This window comes from Argopecten irradians, chromosome 2, assembly GCF_041381155.1.
Source record: "Argopecten irradians isolate NY chromosome 2, Ai_NY, whole genome shotgun sequence".
Classification (NCBI taxonomy): domain Eukaryota; kingdom Metazoa; phylum Mollusca; class Bivalvia; order Pectinida; family Pectinidae; genus Argopecten; species Argopecten irradians.
In genome coordinates, this window is record NC_091135.1 from 32,187,501 (window position 1) to 32,194,087 (window position 6,587).

Genomic DNA, 6,587 nt, shown 5'->3' on the forward strand with positions numbered 1-6,587 from the left:
ACTTGTTTATTTTAGCAAAACGAAAGTACAATTTACCGGGAAATTTCGCACATATGTTGCACATTTCTATATCTTTGACACAATCGGAACTCCTCGGGCATTCTGTAATTTTCTCGTTTACGGAAAGTGCCGAAGGTTACCGATTGTCTTTGACAGCGTGATAAAAGATCCATCACGTTTTGACACTACAGTTCATGATAAATTCATATAAATATTTTTTTTCCATTATTTCATTATTTAAAAGCATTGCAGATCTGTCATGGAATCCTACTGATTAAGGCGATACCGATTGCCGAATGCTGCGAGGCTGTAACAAACTTAGTCTCAACTTATAAATTAACATTGTTTTGTAAACATCGTCACATGATTTTGAAAAAAACACAACACACTGACTGTTACTATGATTATTAGGTCAGTACATGTATTTTACAAGCCCCATGAGTGTAAATAATTGACCCAAAATTTACCAAATATCTAATATTGTATATATTCTGTTACCATTGAAACAACAGCAAATCTAAGAGAATATTATAATTTAACAGCTTTTCTAAAATCATTAAATTATTTGTCCAATATAGATCTATACATTATTATATAATAATTCATTTTTGCTTGTTACGAGCATTTTCATTGGCTTAAAAATTTACTTTATCAGCCCATAAAGGAAAAAATGGCGTCGCCGTTTGTAACGTCGCTTCTGATTGGCTGAGATGACGGCGTAATAATTTCATAGACAAAAGAGTCCCAAAATGAATTTTAAATGTTGAAGAGATTATCTTTAGTAAATTGAATTATAAGGATTAATTTGAATAGATTTTTTATGTTATGGAGAAATAACACAAAAATCTGAGTGTACTCTCATCATAAACCGCTTCGCGGTTTATTTATAGTACACTCAGATTTTTGTGTTATATCTCCATAACATAAAAAATCTATTCAAGTTAATCCTTAAATATATCTTATATAAATACATGTACAAGTAAATAATGTATATTAGGAACTGTATAAAATCTAACTATCAGGATCCCGAATTAAAATTTAATTAAAATTTCAGTACAAGTACTGGGTATATACTTCACCACAGTATGTGAATAACATTTAATCAAATGGGTCAAAAATAGACTTAAAATGGATAACAATAAGAAAGACTGTTATTCAAGAATGTTGAGATGATTAGTGTTGTGTTAAAAAATTGATATGTACATCAAAATAACTTGATTTAAGAATCACATTTTAAGTAATAGCTGTATCTATATAGTTCTTCTACTATACTGATACTATGGTTTCAATGTATACAATTTTTTGGATACCTATTACTTGTAATTTTATATGTGTAGGCTTCATTTTGTTTTGTCATTGATTTTTTTTATATATTTTCAGCATAGATGAGTGCAGTATATATACATTAGACAAATCTTATTGGTACCTTGATAGTTTACATACATGTAGCTTTATATGTACATATATGTAGACTTATATATAACAGTAAAGAAGTATAGAGATTTATTGTGGTCAAGGATCAACTGTAGTCTGTTTACATATGCATGTCAATGTAATCAACAAAACACATGAATTTCATTCACATTTCCTACTTTTTGATCTATTTTCAATATACATGTATGAAAACATACATATATATATATGAAACATGTACATGCATATTTCTCTGGAATACACATGTAGGTCTGCTGCATATAGAGCTAATGATTGACTTTTAATTTTCCAATTAAACATTGTAACATAGCTATGCATTTATCTATGTAATACAACATGAGGAACAACATAACAGAATATATGTATAAAGCTTTCAGTGTACTTTTTCAAGAATAATGAGTAAAATAAAAGAAACTTATTCTTTACTTGCTTGTGTATTATCCATCAATTAAATAAATCCCATCTGCTGAGAAAGGCAGAGTAATTTTATTTCTTTCTTAAGGACACAATATTATCTTAATTTGTGAATGGAAGATTTATAAGCAGAAACATATATCAAATATCTCAATTTTATGTTGAATAATATAGGAGTATGTGTCATCATGTACTCTTCATTCAACAGCAAGTAAACACATGTATATATATATATATACATGTACTTATACACATTATACATGTATCCATGTATGTAGTTACACTGATGAAAACACTTGCAAAATATATTGATTCATGTATTGTCATTTTTCTTTTATTGTACTGTATATAGGGAACCATGAAGGACCATATACCTTAAATCACATTTTTATGGAAATCAGTGTATAATTTTGTGCAAACAGAAAGATGTTCAGATATGAAAAGTATTAAATATGATGTACATGTAATTACTTACATATACATGTACAGCATGCAGTATTTGAAGGATTCTACAGTCAGGCCAGAAAATTGATTCCAAATTTAAAATACCTGAATTATTGAGATTTGTTGTAATGAGAGTCCAACAGGAAAAACACAAGACACTTAGTATAGCATTTAATCTATAATAACATTATTTTAGCTGATACACCATTTATGTCTTCTAAAAATACTACTAATTTATTCGAAGATTCTTTTCACAATCCAGTTTTATGAAGATGATATACATGTACCAGTCTACATTTGTTGAGAATAATGGAAATGTTAATCATAGTTTTCCTTTTGTGAACACTGAAATAAACCTGTACAAAAAGTATATTCTTATATCCACACACAGCTGAAAATATGTCTCCAATTAAATTCAAAGGTCCCTTTGTTATGATTTGACAAGAATATACAATAGTTGAATCATGTATGTTAATGAAAGAATTTCAAAATATGTTTAAAAAATACGATAATTTTCTGAACCTTCCTTGGATTGTCTGACATACACTGTACTTCATGGTCCTTTCAATGAAAAAAAAAAATAAAAATCAATTTTAAAAGGCTGCTATTAAGCAAACATTTTTTAATCCATGGCTAAACAATGGATTTTTGTAAAAGAAAAAAAAAATTCTTCATTTCAGAGGAAATCTTGTTTTCAGACTCACTGTCAGCTGTCAAGAAACTGACATGAAGACAGTTGTTTGTTAACTTCAGTTGAAGCACTCCATCACTACAAGATCTGCATGCAATCAAGGATCTTTTATATACACTGTACTTCCATTATTACTTATGCATACTGAGTATGATTTGTTTCTGATTATCTACATGTATGTAGTGGTAAAACTACACAAGGATCATTTTGGGTGAAAAAAGGGCATGGGATGGATAATTTTCAGGAATTTGACAATTCTTAACGGGCCATTCTGAAAGAAATATATGATAGAAATTTTCCCAATCATAGGGACCATTTTCAAAATTGAGGGGCCAATGGTCAAGGGCCCCTCCAAAATTATCCCTGCATGTCTACATATAATATATAAATGTACCCATGCAATCTCCCACATATAAAACAATCTGATATTCATAACAACAACAAAGACTGATTTAATTATGATTTATTGATTCCTGGTGTATGACTGCTGATGCAAGTGCATATTTTCTCTCCTAACATGTATAAATACACGCATCTAAATTTATTTACGGCTAATTATGTACATGTAGTACTTTACAAATGAAACCTTACAAACGGTACTAGTGTACATTTACATGTACCGTGTTTCGTATTTTTCTATCATTATAATGTACAAGATAATATATAAACTCTTCAAAAATAAACAAAATAAACGCTGCTGAAGATACAGTTGAAATAAACATAAATTCCCTTTTTAAACAATTATTTTTTTTGTAACTGGGCCGTTATTGCAGTGGGGCCGTACTGACTGGGACCGCTTTTACAGTGGGGTCGTTTTAACTGGGATTCCACGGTTCACGACAGACTGAAGTCTGTGACAACGACGAAGACGTGAATAAATGGTAGTTAGGTACAGTTATATGCGAAAAATAAACATACATAGCAGACGATATATGTATGCTTTATGTTTGAGCAAAGATTTAGATGTAGTACATTGTGTCAATGTCACTGGATTGTAGACAATCCACTGCATGGAGAAACACGTGTTTGAGAGTATGGGCTCGGTTTACGCTCAATGGGGACAACCTACGTCATCGGAAGTGATATCGGGCACACAAAAACAATGAAAAAACGCCCGCTTCAAGATGAAAAGCGGCTGAAATTATGACATAAAAGCAATGCATCTTCTAAACCTATCGCGCGTCAAAGACAGTGTATTGTTAGAGACTCTGTGAAACTATAAGATATCGTCAAACTAGCTCAGATAATGCAAACACCTCGACACAATATTTTTCGACAGCAGGGATATCGGTCACATTTTATTCAATTAAACGTAACAAGTTGTAAAAAAATAAATTTTGCTGCCACAAAACCGTCCCATTTACTAATATGTAATATATGACTATTGAAAGAAAATATTTCATTCATTTTATCTTCTAGTGGAGAAACATAGACGGTGCTTAATTAGAAATTATGAAAGTGATATCGGTCACACTTAGAACTTTAGGGGTAACAGTCACATCCAAAATTACGAAAACTGAATATTACAGCATTGTACATGTAGTCGTTATTTACGCATTCATGCAACTCCAGTGTGAAAAGCGCCAATACACTTTCATTGAATTAATCTGATCTTGAAAGATGACTTTTTTTTACCGATTATCAGCAAATGGTTGGCGAGCTATAAAAACCTTTCCCCCATTGTCATCCATCCGTCTTTTGTTTCTGTTATTTCTCTGACAGTACTGGAGGGGTTTCATATGTAGATCCAGTTATGTATAAAATATTTCGGGATCAATCAGAAATCGAGATGGGAAACAAGAAAACATCATTTGTTTCGATACAAATACATGTATTTGCCAGAGTGTATTAAGGATCTATTTTAAATTCCATGTTTAGAAAGTCATTTTTCTTGATTCTAATAGTTGAACTTGCTGCTATGGTTCAAATTCCACATGTGAGCATAGTTATGCATATTTAATTTTGGGACCGATCCATTGACACAATGGCCAACTGGTAGTCATCTTTGGTTTTCATATAGGAGTTATTATCCATATTTATGTACTTAATGGACCTTCTGGAATTTTATAAGTACTATCTCTCTCTTTACCATTGTTGTGCATAATGCACCATTTAAAGCACGGTAGTCGACAACCTGAAGTTCGTTGCCATGTAGACATACAATTATCAAATATCTTGTTTGATATAGATATTTTGATATTTATTTATGTCATAGGGTTGTATTTCTTAATGCTCATTTTCGGGACAGATAATATTACTAAATATTGAATATTTGGCTATCTTGGAATTTTTTGACTTCCACGGTGCTTAATAGCATTCATATACATGTAGATATATTTACTTTTTCACTGCAACCCCACTATTTATACTTACCAAGTGCATTTGACATTCAGGGTTGCATGATCTGCTATCCGCCTATTTTCGTGTAACGTCATAATTTGTGTGCCATCGATCACATTAACTATAGTTGTTTCGTCCTTGACGATATTGCTTTTTTCCTTAGATATGCAAATATCTTTAAATGTTATCATACAATTGTTATGAAATTAAAATGCGTCCAGTTGACAATTAGGGGAGCATGAACGCCAACTGGACATCGGCTAATTCAACATGAAGCGCTAAAGATATTGGACCCACATATCAAATTGACTAATTTGCAAATCCAATGGTAGACGTCACGATATTTCCTGGGCCTCTTGTTATCGACTGATTTGCTTTTATAATTTGTTTGCGTATGATCATTTGTGATATTGTTGTTAAGATATATTCTATTTACCTTTTCAACCGTTATAGTGTGTTTATTTGTATAAAGCAAATTATTGAGTTGAAAATCTTTGGAGAAACTATCAGTGAACTGTCATGAAGAACTGTACAAACGCTATCAGCTAAAAACCCTCAGTGATCCTGTCTATCATGTATTCACGTATCTCTGTTGATTATAGATCAGTGTGGTTTTCCTTTTGTTTACATCGGATTGCCTTTACATCTATTTAAGTTATTTTTGAATGTTTATGTTTCTTTAAACTGTCACTGCGAAGATTTTAAGGTAATAATTAACTTCAACGACAGTAACGTACTTTTCTATTTTAATACTAAGGTACTACATGGGCAGAATTTGTAATTATTGGTCTCTTGCGTAAGGGTTTTTTGTGCCCCAGTTGCACACTTGTCTTCCATCAAGCTATTTTCCCACGGCAAAAGTTGGCTAATGCATGTAAGAATACCAAATGGGTTTAGATTTGTTCAATAATAACTCTGTTATTAGACAAAAAACAAATACAAAATACCAGTGTACGCAGATAACCAAATGTAATCAGCAATAAAAAACCATTTACGAAAATAGTTTAATGAGTGTTTGTTCTCATGTATTCTCGGTGGTATTTCCTCTTGAATGATTAGATAAGGAAAACCAAGCTGCAATATTTCAGCAATCTTTACGAAGCGACAAACCATTTCAAAAACTTTGGATTTGACCGTTACCATGTGAACGACATTCTTTTCAAAAACAACAAAACGCCAATTATACAGGTACGTCACTTATGAAGCGGATAAAAATGAACTATAGTTACTACTTGAAATATAAGGTAATTTATATCAGTAAATA